At 46.4% G+C, this 18,091-nt stretch overlaps 1 long non-coding RNA gene across 1 annotated transcript in view; it reads right to left on the bottom strand.

Annotated features, from left to right (window-relative positions):
- The window catches only part of LOC115894881, a 62,085-nt gene that overhangs the window by 42,914 nt on the left and 1,080 nt on the right, over positions 1-18,091 (bottom strand). The window lies entirely within an intron of this gene.

The raw sequence follows: 18,091 nt of genomic DNA, 5'->3' as shown, positions 1-18,091 counted from the left end.
CAGGCAGGTAAAGCCACCCAAGTCTAGCCATGCCCACACCCACTAGTGTGCTTAAGGAAAACACCTCTGATTTGATACATAAAGTGTGAAGTGTAATAAGGTTACATAACTGAGGAGGTGGCCACAGAAAACCTGAGCCTCGAGCTGAATAACAATACAAGCCCTGATTAGCATTTATATTGTATTCTGCATTATTCTCATCCCATCACGTTCATTCATTAAGTTGAACCATTAGATTATGAATCCTGTTTCCAGCTGGAAAAACAAGCACCAGGAAAGTGCATTTTCCCCAAGAGAGCAACTTTGGTCAAAAGTCACACCTAATCACCCTCTCCGCAGGACAGCCCTTTTGAGGAGGTGAGGGTGTGTGGGAAGGCAACCTGGGGCCTGAAGCAGGGGGAAGCTGGAGAGGTTGGAGGAGGGGCCCTGGGTCCAGCAAGTGCTCCACCAGGCTGCCCCTGCTCAGGTGCTCCACAGCCCATAAAAAACACCTTCAGCCCTACTGCACTTCCCCTCACACCTAAACTTACTAAAAGGGTCCTAACTAAGGGAAGAGACCACCCCTCATATTGTCTTATGCCCAATTTCTGCCTCCAAAGAAAGAAGTAAAAACTAAAAGGCAGAAATGAAATCCACAGGCAGACAGCCCAGCGTGGCACCCTGGGCCTGGTAAAGATCGACCCCTGACCTAACTGGTTATGTTCTCTACAGACGACAGACATTGTATAGAAAAGCACTGTGAGAATCCCTGTCCTGTTCTGTTCTGATTACTGGTGCATGCAGTCCCCAGTCACGTACCCCCTGCTTGCTCAATCGATCGCGACCCTCTCATGTGGACCCCCTTAGAGTTGTGAGCCCTTAAGAGGGACAGGAATTGCTCACTCGGGGAGCTCAGTTGTTGGAGACGTAAGTCTTGCCGAAGCCCCCGGCTGAATAAAGTCCTTCCTTCTTTAACTCGGTGTCTGAGGAGTTTTGTCTCCAGTTTGTCCTGCTACATTTCTTGGTTCCCTGACGGAGAAGCGAGGTGATTGGCGCATGGTCGAGGCAGCTCCTTAGGCGGCTTAAGCCTGCCCTGTGGAACATCCCTGTGGGGGACTCCGACCAGCTCGAGCGACGCGGATCCTGAGAGCACTCCCGGGTAGGCATTTGCCCTGGTGGGACACCTCGCCAGAGCAGTGTGTGGCAGGCCCCCATGGAGGATCAACACAGTGGCTGAACACCAGGAAGGAACGGGCACTTGGAGTCTAGACATCTAAAACTTGGTAAGACTGGTCTTTGGAACTTGCCTACTCCATTTGAGTGGAAGCGTGGCCTGATCACCCATGGTGTGCCTTTATCGGCACTTTGGTTTTGGTTTTGACTTGGTTTGAACTGCTGGACAGGACTGGTCTTGGGAACTTGCCTACTCCATTTGAGTGAAGTGTGGCCTGATCACCCATGGTGTGCCTGTACCGGCACTTTGGTTTTTGTTTTTGACTTGACTTGGATTGCTTGATACTTTGGTTTTGGTTTTGACCTAGCTTCGATTTCTTGACACTCTGATTTTGGTTTTGATTCTGGTTTGGCATAAACTGTAAAAGTGTGTGTGTGCCCTTTTTACCTGTTCTTTGTTTTCTGGTGTGAGTATGGTGTTTTGTCTTGAGGAGACATGGGTGAGGCACAAAGTAAGCCCACCCCACTAGGAACTATGTTGCAAATTTTCAAGAAAGGATTTAAGGGAGACTATGGAGTACTATGACACCAGGAAAACTTAAAACTTTGTGTAAGATAGACTGGCCAGCATTACAGGTGGGTTGGCCATCAGAAGGAAGCCTGGACAGGTCCCTTGTTTCAAAAAGGTACAACACAAGGTAACCTATAAGCCAGGGCACCCAGACCAGTTCCTGTACATAGACACTTGGTTACAGCTGGTTTTAGACCCCTCCCACAGAGGATGAGAGAACAGCAGCATAAGCAGCTGGCAGAGGCAAGGAAAGATGAGCAGACAGAGAGAGGAGAGAGAGAGGAAAAGAGGCAAAGAGAGAGAGGAAGAGACAGAGAGACAGAGGGAGACAAGGAGACAGAGACAGAGAGGAAGAGACAGAGGCAAAAGGAAAGTCAGAGAGAGACAAAGTCAAAGAGAAAAAGAATAGAGACAGACAAGTAGTTAAGAAAATACAGTGTACCCTATTCCTTTAAAAGCCAAGGTAAATGTAAAACCTGTAATTGATAATCGAAGGTATTCGCTGTAACCCTATAACACTCCAATACCACTTTGTTGTCAGTGTAAACAAGGGCGTATCCCGAAAGCACTGAGGCCACTGATAACCTGTAGCCTTCCTATCAAAAATCCTTAACCCAGTAACCCGCGGATGGCCCAAATGCATTCAATCTGCAGCGGCAACTGCTTTGCTAACAAAAAAGTGGAAAAATAACTTTTAGAGGAAACTTCATTGTGAGCATACCTCACTAGTTCAGTTCAGAACTACCCTAAATCAAAACAGGACAAAAGTACCTTACTAAGTCAGAAATCTTAAAGTATGGGGCTATTCTGTTAGGGGGGGAAAAAGGATGATTTAACATTAATCACTGAAAATTCCCTTAACCCAGCAGGTTTCCTAACAGGGGATCTAAATCTTAATTACCATACAAAGGTCCAACCAGACCTAGGAGGAACTCCCTTCAGGACAGGACGACTGATGGTTCCACCCAGGTAACTGAACGAAAAAAAAAAGCCATCTATACCAATTCTAAGTTAATTTGGATAAAACAAAGTCTTATTAATAGCAAAGGATAATTAAAATCTCAAACTTACAAGGTTTTCAACAAAAGTAAAGCTTGCTAAAAGTGAACAGTGTAACATGTATTATAGTAACTTCTAATCTTGTGGCCTTAGTCTAGTTCACAGACGTAAAAGAAGTTAGCTTTGGAAAAGAATGGTTATCATCTTCGGGAAAAAAAAGGAAAAAAAAGGGGGATCAGAATTTATGTAAAAAGAGTATTACATGGTAAATTCTTGTCCTGAAATAAATTAACTGTCAGGCCTCTGAGCCCAAGCTAAGCCATCACATCCCCAGTGACCTGCACTATCCATCCAGATGGCCTGAAGCAACTGAGGATCCACAAAAGAAGTGAAAATAGCCTTAACTGATGACATTCCACCTTTCTGATACGTTTCTGCCCCACCCTAACTGATCAATGTACTTTGTAATTCTCCCCCACCCTTAAGAAGGTTCTTTGTAATTCTCCCCACCCTTGAGAATGTACTCTGTGAGATCCACCCCCTGCCCACAAAAACATTGCTCCTAACTCCACCGCCCATCCCAAAACCTGTAAGAACTAGTGATAATCCCACCATCCTTTGCTGACTCTCTTTTTGGACTCAGCCCGCCTGCACCCAGGTGAAATACACAGCCTTGTTGCTCACACAAAGCCTGTTTGGTGGTCTCTTCACATGGACTCGTGAGACATTTGGTGCCAAAGACCCTGGTCAGTGGGACTTCTTCGGGAGACCAGCCCCCTGTCCTCACCCTCACTCCATGAAGAGATCTACCCACAACCTCGGGTCCTCTGACCAACCAGCCCAAGGAACATCTCACCAATTTTAAATCGGATAAGCAACCTCTTTTTACTCTCTTCTCCAACCTCTCTCACTATCCCTCAACCTCTTCCTCCTTTCAATCTTGGCGCCACCCCTCAATCTCTCCCTTAATTTCAATTCCTTTCATTTTCTGGTAGAGACAAAGGAGACACATTTTATCCGTGGACCCAACACTCCGGCGCCGGCCACGGACTCGGGAAGGCAGCCTTCCCTTGGTGTTCAATCATTGCGGGGGAGGCCTCTCTGATTACTCACCCACGTTGCACTGGTGTCTCACCTCCATGGGGACGCCTGCCTTGGTCATTCACCCACACTCCCTTGGTGGCAAGTCAATTGCGGGGACGCTGCTTTGGCTGCTCACCCACATTGCAGCCCAGGGCTGCTCCCCACCTCCCTTCTCCGTGTCTCTACCCTTTCTAAACTTGCCTCCTTCACTATGGGCAACCTTCCATCCTCCATTCCTCCTTCTTCTCCCTTAGCCTGCGTTCTCAAGAACTTAAAACCTCTTCAACTCTCGCCTGACCTAAAATCTAAGCGTCTTATTTTCTTCTGCAATACCGCTTGGCCCCAATACAAACTCGACAGTAGTTCCAAGTGGCCAGAGAATGGCACTTTCGATTTGTCTATCCTACAAGATCTGGATAATTTCTGTCAAAAAATGGGCAAGTGGTCTGAGGTGCCTGACGTCCAGGCATTCTTTTACACACTGGTCCCTCCCTAGTCTCTGCCCCCAGTGAGACTTGTCCCAAATCTTTATTCTTTCTCTTCTGTCTGTTCCTTCAGTCTCCACCCCAAGCTCTGAGTCCTCTGAATCCTTCTTTTCTAGGGACTCATCTGACCTCTCCCCTTCTCCCCAGGCTGCTGCTCGCCAGGCCAAGCCAGGTCTCAATTCTTCCTCAGCCTCTGCTCTCCCACCCTATAATCCTTCTATCACCTCCCCTCCTCACACCTGGTCTGGTTTACAGTTTTGTTCTGCGACTAGCCCTTCCCCATCTGCCCAACAATTTCCTCTTAGAGAGGTGGCTGGAGCTGAAGGCATAGTCAGGGTACATGTGCCTTTTTCTCTATCAGACCTTTCCCAAATCAGCCAGCGTTTAGGCTCTTTCTCATCAGACCCCACTAAATATATACAGGAAATCCGATATCTAACTGTCCTACAATTTAACCTGGAGTGACTTAAATGTCATCCTAACTTCTACCCTCTCCCCAGATAAACGGGAAAGAGTTTTTTCTCTAGCCCAATCTCACGCTGATAACCACCCGCTTCATGAGCCAGACTCCAGGAAGGCATTAGAGCAGTTCCCCGAGAGGATCCCCACTGGAACTATCAGGCAGATTCCCCAGGTATAGCTAGGGGAGATTACATGGTTTCCTGCCTAGTTGAAGGGCTTAAAAAGGCAGCTTACAAAGCTGTTAACTATGACAAACTCAAACTACCTCTTTAGGTAAAGGTAAAGATGAAAACCCAGCCCAGTTCATGGCCTGCTTAGCAGCAACCCTTAGACGCTTTACCACCCTAAACCCAGAGGGGCCAGAAGGCCACCTTATTCTTAATATGCATTTCATCACCCAATCAGCTCCTGACATTAGAAAAAATCTCCAAACATTAGATTCCAGCCCTCAAACCCCACAATAGGACTTAATTAACCTCGCCTTGAAGGTGTACAATAATAAAGTAGAGGCAGCCAAGTAGCAACGTATTTCTCAGTTGCAGTTCCTTGCCTCCGCTGTGAGACAAACCCCAGTCACATCTCCAGCACGCAAGAACTCCAAACGCCTGAACTGCAGCTGCCAGGGATTCCTCCAGAACCTCCTCCCCCAGGAGCTTGCTACAAGTGCTGGAAATCTGTCCACTGGGCCAAGGAATGCCCACAGCCCAGGATTCCTCCTAAGCCATGTTCCATCTGTGCGGGACCCCACCGGAAATTGGACTGTCCAACTCACCTGGCAGCCACTCCCAGAGCTCCCGGAACTCTGGCCCAAGGCTCTGACTGACTCCTTCCCGGATCTTCTCGGCTTAGCGGCTGAAGACGGACGCTGCCCCTTCGCCTCGGAAGCCTCCTGGACCATCATGGACTCTGAGCTTCGGGTAACTCTCACTGTGGAGGGGAAGTCCATCCCCTTGTTAATTAATACGGAGGCCACCCACTCCACATGACCTTCTTTTCAAGCCCTGTTTCCCTTGCCTCCATAACTATTGTGGGTATTGACGGCCAGGCTTCTAAATCTCTTAAAACTCCCCAACTCTAGTGCCAACTTGGACAACATTCTTTTCTGCACTCCTTTTTAGTTATCCCCACCTGCCCAGCTCCCTTATTAAGTCGAGACATTTTAACTAAATTATCTGCTTCCCTGACTATTCCTGGGCTACAGCCACACCTCATTGCTGCCTTTTGCCCCAGTTCAAAGCCTCCTTCACATCTTCCCCTTGTATCTCCCCACCTTAAACCACAAGTATAGGACACCTCTACTCCCTCCTTGGCGACCGATCAGTCACCCCTTACCATCCCATTAAAACCTAATCACCCTTCCCCCGCTCAATGCCAATATCCCATCCCACAGCATGCTTTAAAAGGATTAAAGCCTGTTATCACTCACCTGTTACAGCATGGCTTTTTGTTTTTTTTGTTGAGACGGAGTCTCTCTCTGTTGCCCGGGCTGGAGTGCAGTGGCCAGATCTCAGCTCACTGCAAGCTCCGCCTCCCAGGTTTATGCCATCCTCCTGCCTCAGCCTCCTGAGTAGCTGGGACTACAAGGCGTCCGCCACCTTGCCTGGCTAGTTTTTTGTATTTTTTTAGTAGAGACGGGGTTTCACTGTGTTAGCCAGGATGGTCTCCATCTCCTGACCTCGTGATCCGCCCGTCTCGGCCTCCCAAAGTGCTGGGATTACAGGCTTGAGCCACCACGCCCGGCCAGCATGGCCTTTTAAAGCCTATAAACTCTCCTTACAATTCCCCCATTTTACCTGTCCTAAAACCAGACAGGTCTTACAGGTTAGTTCAGGATCTGCACCTTATCAACCAAATTGTCTTGCCTATCCACCCCATGGTGCCAAACCCATCTACTCTCCTATCCTCAATACCTCCCTCTACAACCTCTCCACAACCCAGTATATTCTAGAAGTTCTGGATTTTAAACATGCTTTCTTTACTATTCCTTTACATCCTTCATCCCAGCCTCTCTTCGCTTTCACTTGGACTGACCCTGACACCCATCAGGCTCAGCAAATTACCTGGGCTGTACTGCCACAAGGCTTCACGGACAGCCCCCATTATTTCAGCCAAGCCCAAATTTCTTCCTCATCTGTTACCTATCTTGGCATAATTCTTCATGAGAACACACGTGCTCTCCCTGCTGATCGTGTCCGGTTAATCTCCCAAACCCAAACCCCTTCTACAAAACAACAACTCCTTTCCTTCCTAGGCATGGTTAGTTACTTCCGCCTTTGGATACCTAGTTTCACCATCCTGACTAAACCATTATGTAAACTCCCAAAAGCAAAGCTAGCTGACCCCATAGATCCCAAATCCTTTTGCCACTCCTCTTTCCGTTCCTTAAAAACAGCCCTAGAAGCTGCCCCCACACTGGCTCTCCCTAACTCATCCCAAGCCTTTTCATTACACACAGCTGAAGTGCAGGGCTGTGCGGTCAAAATTCTTACACAAGAGCCGGGATCGCGCCCTGTCGCCTTTCTGTCCAAACAACTTGACCTTAGTGTTTTAGGCTAGCCCCCTACATTATTCGTGCTACCACACCTGACCCCCATGACTGTATCTCTCTAATCTAACTGGCATTCACTCCATTTCCCCATATTTCCTTCTTTCTTGTTCCTTACCCTGATCATACTTGGTTTATTGACGGCAGTTCCACCAGGCCTAATCACCACACACCAGCAAAGGCAGGCTATGCTATAGTACCTTCCACATGGATCATTGAGGCTACCACTCTGGCCGCCTCCACTACCATCTCAGCAAGCCTAACTCATTGCCTTAACTCAGGCCCTCACTCTTGCAAAGGGACTACGTGTCAATATTTATAGTGACTCTAAATATGCCTTCCATATCCTGCACCACCGTGCTGTTATACAGGCAGAAAGAAGTCTCCTCACTATGCAAGGGTCATTCATCATTAAGGCCTCTTTAACAAAAACTCTTCTCAAGGCTGCTTTACTTCCAAAGAAAGCTGGAGTCATTCACTACAAAGGTCATCAAAAGGCTCCAGATCCCATTGCTCAGGACAATGCTTATGCTGATAAGATAGCTAAAAAAGCAGCTAGCATTCCAACTTCTATCCCTCACGGCACTTTTTCTCCTTCTCATCTGGCCACTCCCACCTACTCCCCCGCTGAAACTTCCACCTATCTCTTCCCACACAAGGCAAATGCTTCTTGGACCAAAGAAAATATCTCCTTCCAGTCTCACAGGCCCATTCTATTCTGTCGTCATTTCATAACCTCTTCCATGTAGGTTACAAGCCACTAGCCCATCTCTTAGAACCTCTCATTTCCTTTCCATCGTGGAAATCTGTCCTCCAGGAAATCACTTCTCAGTGTTCCATCTGCTATTCTACTACTCCTCAGGGATGGTTCAGGCCCCCTCCCTTCCCCATACATCAAGCTTGGGGATTTGTCCCTGCCCAGGACTGGCAAATTGACTTTACTCACATGCCCCGAGTCAGGAAACTAAAATACCTCTTGGTCTGGGTACACACTTTCAGATGGGTAGAGGCCTTTCCCACAGGGTCTAAGAAGGCCACCGCGGTCATTTCTTCCCTTCTGTCAGACATAATTCTTCAATTTGGCCTTCCCACCTCTATACAATCCGATAATGGACAGGTCTTTATTAGTCAAATCAGCCAAGCAGTTTCTCGGGCTCTTGTATTCAGTGGCGCCTGGTTTTACCTCAAACTGCCACCCTTAAGTCTCTCTTTAAGTGGATAGAAGATCTTCAGTGACAAAGTACACTCCAAAACTTTCACCCTGATGAAGTCCTATTCTTACTTTTATACTCACTCTTATTCTCATTCCCATTCTTATGCCACCCTGTACCTCTCCGTGGTTACCTCCAGCATCCTATCAATCTCGCCCACTCTCCTCACTGCCTCCAATCCTTCTCTAGCAAAGAATTGTTGGCTATGCATTTCCCTTTCCTCCTGCTTTTACAGTCATCCCCACTCTACAGGCCGACTGGACTACCTCTCCCGTCTTCCTGCACCTCCGAATCTCCTTTAACAGCCCTCATCTTTACCCGCCTGAGAAACTTCTTTACTTTCTAGACAGATCTGGTGAGAACTCCCCAGACATTTCACACCAACAAGCTGCCATCCTTCTCCGCACCTACCTACAGCACCTTTCTCCTTATGTCAATTCCACCCCCCTCCATATTTGGACCCCAACCACACAAACAACTATCCCTGTTGCCGCTCCTTTATGGATCTCCCGACAACAGCCTGCTGGAATCCCTTTAGGTAACCTTCCACTGTCCAAATGTTCCTTTAGTCTTTATCTCCAGAACCCAGCCACACACTTTACCAAACAGATGGGAGCATTCCAGCTTCACGTGACTGATAAGCCCTCTATCATTACTGACAAACTCAAAAACACTGGCCGTCACTATTGTTTACGAAGAGACCTACCCTGCGTCTCACTCCATCCTTGGCTACCCTCCCCCTGCTCGTCTGAATCTCCTCCTGGCCCCTCCTCTTGCTGGCTGATACCCAGCCCCATGAATAGTAGTGAAAGGTTACTCGTAGACACTATATGCTTTCTTGTACACCATGAGAACCAAACCTCTCCCTCTACGCAGTTGCACCATCAATCCCCATTACAACCTCTAATGGCTGCTGCCCTTGCTGGAGCTCTAGGATTTGGGGTGCAGGAATCCTCTTTCAGTACACCCTCTCACCTTTTCACATTACATTTCCAGTTCTGCCTGGCACAAGGTCTCTTCTTTTTATGTGGCTCTTCCACCTACATGTGCCTGCCTGCCAACTGGCCGGACACATGTACTGTAGTCTTCCTTACCCCCAAAACCCAGTTTGCAGATGGGAACTGCCTGTCCCCCTGATGACATCAACATGACAAAAAAGAGTCATCCCATTAATCCTTTTACTTGTGGGTCTAGGACTTTGTGCCCCCACTATGGGCACTTGGAACTGGAACAGCAGGCGTCTCAACCACTGCCACAACATTCCGCAGCCTCTCGAATGACTTCTCTGCTAGCATTACAGATATATCACAAACTTTGTCTGTTCTCCAAGCCCAAGTGGACTCTTTAGCTGCAGTTGTCCTCCAGAACCACTGAGGCCTCGATTTACTCACTGCTGAAAAAGGAGGACTTTGTATATTTTTAAATGAAGAATGTTGTTTTTACCTAAATCAACCTGGCCTGGTATATGACAACATAAAAAAACTCAAGGATAGAGCCCAAAAACTCGCCAACCAAGCAAACAATAACACTGAACCCCTAGGACACTCTCTAATTGGACGTCCCGGGTCCTCCCAATTCTTAGTCCTTGAATACCTATTTTTCTCCTTCTTTTATTCGGACCTTGTGTCTTTCATTTAGTTTCTCAATTCATACAAAACCACATCCAGGCCATCACCAAAAATTCTATATGACAAATGCTCCTTCTAACACCCCACAATATCACCCCTTACCCCAAAATCTTTCTTCAGTTGAATCGCTCCCACTGTAGGTTCCCACTCCCCCCTAATACCACCTGAAGCAGCCCTGAGAAACATCACCCATTAGCTCTCCATACTGATTTGTTTTTCTAAGACCACCAGAGCGGGCGCAAAAGAACCAGCGAGTAGGCAAGTGTAGGAGCAAAACTGCAAGTTTATTTTGGTCACCTAAGGTGTGGGGAAGAGGTCTGTCGGCCTCCGGCAAAGAAGGCCGACAGAGTCCCCCGGTGGGGCTCTCGGACGGAGTTCCCGCAGTCCTGACATCCCGACAGGAGTGGAGGACTGAGGAAGGCCGCGCGTGGCGTCCCTCTGGAGCGGCTTTTCTAGGAGTGGGAGGGCAATAGGCAGGGCACGGGCGTGTCGGGGCGTTCCGCAGGTGCGACCAGGTAAATCTTGGTCTCTTCGGATTGACGTCACCTGGCGCATGCCCAGTTGGTCTGCACCGTCCCGGGCGCCGGCTGCATTTTCGCGCGCGCGCGGGAAAAGTTGGTGAAGAAGAACCCGGAAGTGCACCAGCTTGCCTCCGTTCGTCCAAACACATACCACCCCCAAAAAATTTCGCCACCCCAACACTTTACCACTATTTTATTTTTCTTATTAATATAAGAAGAAGACAGGAATGTCAGGCCTCTGAGCCCAAGCTAGGCCATCATATATCCCCAGTGACCTGCACTATCCATCCATGGCCTGAAGCAACTGAGGATCCACAAAAAAAGTGAAAAAAGCCTTAACTGATGACATTCCACCTTTGTGATTTGTTTCTGCCCCATCCTAACTGATCAATGTACTTTGTAATCTCCCCAACCCTTAAGAAGGTTCTTTGTAATTCTCCCCACCCTTGAGAATGTACTTTGTGAGATCCACCCCCTGCCCACAAAAACATTGCTCCTAACTCCACCGCCCATCCCAAAACCTGTAAGAACTAGTGATAATCCCACCATCCTTTGCTGACTCTCTTTTTGGACTCAGCCTGCCTGCACCCAGGTGAAATAAACAGCCTTGCTGCTCACACAAAGCCTGTTTGGTGGTCTCTTCACACGGACATGTGAGACATTAACTGGTTGTCTAAAGAAATGTTTCTAGGCCAGGCGTGGTGGCTCACGCCTGTAATGTGCTACAGTGGCTTCCAGCACTTTGGGAGGCCAAGGCAGGCAGATCACGAGGTCAGGAGATCGAGACCATCGTGGCTAACATGGTGAAACCCTGTCTCTACTAAAAATACAAAAAATTAGCCAGGTGTGGTGGCGGGCACCTGTAGTCCCAGCTACTCAGGAGGCTGAGGCTCCTAGGAGAATGGCATGAACCCAGGGGGCAGAGCTTGCAGTGAGCTGAGATTGCGCCACTGCACTCCAGCCTGGGCGACAGAGTGAGACTCCATCTCAAAAAGACGAAAGAAAGAAAGAAAGAAAGGAAAGAAAGAAAAGAAAGAAAGAAAAAAAGAAAGAAGAAGGGAAGGGAAGGGAGGGGAGGGGAGGGGAGGGGAGGGAGGGGAGGGGAGGGGAGGGAGGAAGGAAAGAAAGAAAAAGAAAAAGAAAGGAAGGAAAGGAAGAAAGAAATGTTTCTAATAAGTCAAAAAGTTGAGGCATGTTGAAGAATTGTCTGCGAAAGTCGTGAAAGAAAAAAGTTATAGAAAAGAATTTATGCAAGAAATGTTGTATAATTTAAAAGTAACTAGGCCTCCTGAATGTAAAACTATTAAAAAAAAACACACACACAGTTTATGTGCAAGGTGCATAAGGAAAGTAAAATATGCCTTTGGTAAAAGGATTATGAGGAGGCATAAGAATATAAATTTTTACCTACATTAGAAGATTAAAAATATGTACGTTTTGTTTTAAAGGTTTAATCAAGTTTTAAAATGTTAATTGGAAAGAAAATTCTGTGTGTCAACAATGGCAAAAAAGGTATCATCCAGTTTTTCTGTAAACTGGACATCGAAATAAAAGCATAACGGATTTTTCTCAAAGCACCAACCTGCTCTTTAGCAAAAATTAGAAAAGGTTAAAAAGAGTATAAAATCTTACCTTATAGTCAAACATTAAAAATTGTGTAAATATGTCTAAAAGATTTTATTAAAACTAAGTTTAACATTAATAACACACTAATATAAAGGTAAAATTTAGCTTATCTGGTATAAAAATCATACAGGAAACACTGTCAAATATAAGAAGGTGTTTGGCTTCTTTGGTCCAAAAACTAATAAAAATAGGTGCTAAAGGAAATTTCTCAGTAGGAAGGCACCAAAGACTATAAAGTCCACTGTTGATGTCCCCACATTTAAAACAAAAGGTCAATTTCTTAGAAATTATATATTTGGTTTATCTTCCACTTTCCTTTCCCCCAAAACTAAAAGTCTTTTAGAACAGGTACCACCCCTAGAATTTCCGGTAAACCAGCAGCAGCCTGAAGATCGTGTTCTCACCAAAGGGTGAAAAGAAAGGAAACTCGAGCCAGCCTAGGAAGGACCCTACCTTGTGCTACTAAAGACCAAGACTGCTGTTCCTACAGCCAAAAAAGGAAGGACTCATCACACCTGAGTCAAGAAAGCACCACCCCCTCCAGAGTCGTGGGCCACAGTCCCAGGGGAAAACCCTGCCAAACTAAAGCTAGGAAAAATCTAACTCTTTTCATCTATTCTATTACTCTTTATTACTCTTCTTCTTTCCTCACTCTATTGCTGACCGTCTAGTTAATAACATAACCAAGTCCATTTTGCCTCAAACTATTGCATTTAATGCTGTGCGGACTTGCCAAGTCAAAGACAGCTCTCTACATCAGAAAAGTACTTCTGTCCCTCCTGACTCCTTAGATTGGGCATTAGTAAATTAGGACCATTTAATCCAGAGAAATTTCGATAAAGACTCCAGTGTCAGCCAGGAGTCTGGTTCCCCGATGTAGAGCTTTCATGCCATAGTTGGTCCAACATTCTGTGGACCACTGAAGAGCAAGGATGGACTGCTCCATTTTGTAATTGTTGTAATTACAAAAATTACAACGTTTTGTAATTTCCTAAAACCATACATTCATTTTACTAAAGAATCACAGAAGTTAAAGACTTAGACTTTAGCAACTAAGACGCAAGATGCAAATGCCTGGTAAAAATGGATCAAATATTCCATCTGCATGTTAAACAAAAACAATTGTTATGCTTGTGCACATGGCAGGCCAGAGGCCCAGACTGTCCCCCTTCCACGAAGGTGGTCCTCCAGTCGACCAGGTGTAGGCTGCATGATAGTTCTTTTCCAGGATTCTACAGTCTGGAGTAATAAGTCATGCCAAGCTCTCTCTGCTACATCCCGAAGTCTGGCACCCTGCGGGTCAGCCCCTGAGGGCCATCCAGCTTCCATCTCCCAACACTAAGTTCACTTTGTGTCTCTCACGACAGGGAGGAAACTTAGCGTTCCTTGGAGATCTGAAGAGATGGGATGAGCTTAAGAATTTTCAAGAGCTTATCAATCAGTCAGCCCTCGTTCATCCCTGAGCGGATGTGTGGTGATACTGTGGTGGACCTTTACTGGGCACTCTGCCAAATAACTGGAGTGGCACTTGTGCTTTAGTCCATTTGGCGATCCCTTTCACCCTGGCATTTCATCAACCAGAGAGAGAAAAAATAAGACATTGTAAAGCGAGAGAAGCCCCTTATGAGTCTTTAGACTCTCACATCTCTTTGGATGCAATTGGAGCCCCACAAGGAATACCAGATTAATTTAAAGCTTGAAATCAAACAGCTACAGGATATAAGTCATATTTTAGTAGGTGACAATAAAAATGTAGATTGGATAAACTACATCTATTACAACCAACAGCAACGAGCTTTTCATGAGTTAAAAGAAAAACTCAGGTCAGCCCCAGCTCTGGGGCTACCTCACCTCACAAAACTTTTTACACTCTGTGTCAAAAAGAAAAAAAAAAATGGCAGTTGGAGTTTTAACCCAGACTGTGGGGCCCTGGCCAAGGCCAGTGGCCCATCTCTCAAACAACTAGATGGGGTTTCCAAAGGCTGGTCCCCCATGTCTAAGGGCCCTGGCAGCAATGGCCCTGTTAGCACAAGAAGCAGATAAACTAACCCTTGGGCAAAACCTGAATATAAAGGCCCCCCCATGCTGTGGTAACTTTAATGACTACCAAAGGGCATCATTGGTTAACAAATGCTAGATTAACCAAGTACAAAAGCTTGCTGTGTGAAAATCCCCGCATAACTACTGAAGTTTGCAACACCCTAAACCCCACCACCTTGCTCCCAGTATCAGAGAGCCCAGTTGAACATAACTGTGTAGGTGTTGGACTCCGTTTATTCTAGCAGGCCCAGCCTCCGAGACCATCCTTAAACATCAGTAGACTGTGAGCGGTACGTGGACGGGAGCAGCTTCGCCAACCCCTGCAAAGTGACTCTGAAGAAGACAACAAACCCTGCTCCAGTCACACCCGGAAGCTGACTGGCCCATGCAAGGCCAAAGCATGAGGAAACTCATCGCGGGACTCATTTTCCTTAAAATTTGGACTTGTACAATAAGGACTTCAACTGACCTTCCTCAGACTGAAGGCTGTTCCCAGTGTATACATCAAGTCACTGAGGTAGGACAAAAGGATTGCTATGGTCCTATTATTTTACGGTTATTACAAGTGTACTGGAACTCTAAAAAGAACTTATTTGTATAATATGTAGCCCAGGAAATGACCAACCTGATGTGTGTTATGACCCATCTGAGCCTCCCATGACCACAGTTTTTAAAATAAGATTAAGAACTGAAGACTGGTGGGGGCTCATAAATGATACGAGTAAAGTGTTAGCCAAAACAAACAAAAAAAAGAGGTGTCCAAACAAGTCACCTTGAAATCTGATGCCTGTGCTGTCATTAATAGTAATAAGTTAAAAATAGGATGTGGTTCTCTTAATTACAACAGAGGCTATATGGCAGAAAATAAGTACATTTATGATAAATTAAGACTGTATAAAAATAAATGTGGATACTGGTCTTGTGTCATTTAGGCTACTTGATTAAAAAATTTTAAAACTCCTGTCCACCTTCAGAAAGGGAAAAGCAGCCATACCAGTGGTCAGTGTAACCCCTTAGAACTAGTAATAACTAACCCCCTTAATCCTTACTAGAAAAAAGAGGAACGTGTAACCCTAAAAATTGATGAGGCTGGACTGGATCTTCAAGTAAATATCGTGGTTTGAGAAGTTTATAAACGCTCTCCTGAGCCAGTATTTCAAACCTTCTACGATGAATTGAATGTACCAGTACCAGAAATTCCAGGAAAAACAGAAATTTGCTTTTGCAATTAGCCGAGCATATAGCCCAGTCTCTCAGTGTCACTTCATGTTATGCATGTGGAGGAACTGTAATAGGAGATCAATGGCCACGGGAAGCCTGAGAATTAGTACCTACAGACCCAGTTCCTAATGAATTCCCGGCTTAAAAAAATCACCCTGATAACTTCTAGGTCCTAAAAGCCTCAATCATTAGACAATACTGTACAGCAAGAGTAGGAAAGGACTCCACCCTTCTTGTGGGAAGACTCAGCTGCTTTGGGCAAAAACTGTGTAATAGTGCTACAAACACAGCCACCCAGTGGAGTTCAAACCACACTAAGAAAAATCCATTAAGTAAATGCCCAAAGTTGCAAACCGTGTGGACCCACCCGCAGTCCCACTGGGACTGGACAGCCCCCTCTGGATTATACTAGATACGTGGGCATAGAGCTTACACCAAATTACTTGACCAGTGGGCAGGTAGTTATGGTATTGGCACTATTAAACCATCTTTCTTCCTACTGCCCATGAGGACAGGCGAACTCCTGAGCTTCTCTGTCTATGCCTCCCGCGAAAACAGAAGCATAGCTATTAAAAAATATAAAAAATAGTAATAAACGGCCCCTTGAGAAAATCATACAATATTATAGGCCTGCTACTTAGGCACAAGATGGCTCATGAGGATACCGGACCCCCATTTACATGCTCAACCGAATCATACAGTTACAAGCTGTCTTAGAAATAATCACGAATAAGACCAGTAGAGTCTTGACTATTCTGGCCTGGCAAGAAACTCAGACAAGAAATGCTATGTATCAAAACAGACTGGCTCTCCACTACTTGCTAGCAGCTGAAGGAGAAGTCTGTGGAAAATTTAACCTTACCAATTGCTGCCTGCACATAGATGATCGGGGCAAGTAGTCAAAGACATAGTTAAAGACATGACGAAACTGGCACATGTGCCTGTACAAGTGTGGCACGGATTTGACACCGAGGCCATGTTTAAAAATGGTTCCCAGCGCTAAGAGGATTTAAAACTCATGTAATAAAAATTATAGTAGTATAGGAACCTGCTTACTAATCCCTTATTTACTACCTGTACTCATTCAAATGGTAAAAGGTTTCATCACTACTCTAGTTCACCAGAATGCTTCAGCACAAGTGTGCTACATGAATCACTATCAATCTGTCACGCAGAAAGACACAGGCAGTTAAAATGAAGGTGAGAACTCCCACTAATAAAATGAGTGAGACTCTCAAAGGGGGGCAGTAAGGGAGGAGACCACTCCTTATATTGTCTTATGCCCAATTTCTGCCTCCAAAGAAAGAAGTAAAAACTAAAAGGCAGAAATGAAATCCACAGGCAGACAACCCAGCACTGCGCCCTGGGCCTGGTAGTTAAAGATCGACCCCTGACCTAACTGGTTATGTTCTCTACAGATGACAGACATTGTATAGAAAAGCACTGTGAGAATCCCTGTCCTGTTCTGTTCCGTTCTGATTACCGGTGCATGCAGCCCCCAGTTACGTACTCCCTGTTTGCTCAATCGATCGCGACCCTCTCACGTGGACCCCCTTAGAGTTGTGAGCCCTTAAAAGGGACAGGAATTGCTCACTCGGGGAGCTCAGTTGTTGGAGATGTGAGTCTTGCCAAAGCTTCCGGCTGAATAAAGCCTTCCTTCTTTAACTCGGTGTCTGAGGAGTTTTGTCTGCGGCTCGTCCTGCTACACTACCTTCCCCAGTATTCCTTCATTACCACTACCACCTGTGCCCTGAAGCGCAAGAGAACCTCAAACCAGAGGACAGCCACCTCCTCAGAACCCACGATCTTTGCCCCATCGCCACGGGTCCATAAGTGACTCCTAATTACCAAATCCAAGGGCTCCTTCCCCCTGACCACTCTGGAAGCCAACAAAGCCCACATACAGCCCAGCTTAGACGGGCCTGAGTGTGGGTCCCGGCTCTCCCATTTGCCAGCTCTACGGCGGTGGGCAAGCGGCTTGACCTCTCTAAGCTTCAGTTTCCTTGTCTGTGAAATATGTCAGTGCTCTGGTGGGAAAGACGTCGCAGCAGCAGACCAGGGTGCGCGGGGTGCAGTGGGCGAGGCTCATTCGTTGAAAATTGACCCTGCTTTCAAAGCCTTGCCAGTTCCTAAAGCTGTATGAAGCCTTTCCTGAGCCTCAAACTCTAATTAGAGTCTAATTTCGGCGTCTGTATTTTCCCCTTTGTTAGTCCAAACTGCGCCATTTTCTAAGCCCCTTCCATTTTGCAGACCTTGGTCAAAGTGAAACATTCCACGGGGGTTGGAGCCACAAGAAACAGCCTGCCTCTTAACACATTCTGCTGGGACAAAGTGCAAGGAACACCACATTCCGCCGGAACCACCTCATCCTGGGAACACGTTATCAACATCTTCCCGGACAGCAAGCCATACCGCCTAGATCCCTCCCGCAGGCCTGTGAGTACCCCAGCCTGTAATCGCTGCCGGGCTCTGGCGTGAAGCTGGCCCCGCACAGGTGTCTGCAATATACCTGTGTTGCTGCAGAGCCGCCCGCGCGCCCGCACTCTC

The sequence above is a fragment of the Rhinopithecus roxellana genome, chromosome 19 (genome assembly GCF_007565055.1).
Source record: "Rhinopithecus roxellana isolate Shanxi Qingling chromosome 19, ASM756505v1, whole genome shotgun sequence".
NCBI lineage: Eukaryota > Metazoa > Chordata > Mammalia > Primates > Cercopithecidae > Rhinopithecus > Rhinopithecus roxellana.
This window is presented reverse-complemented; position numbering and strand designations above follow the sequence as displayed.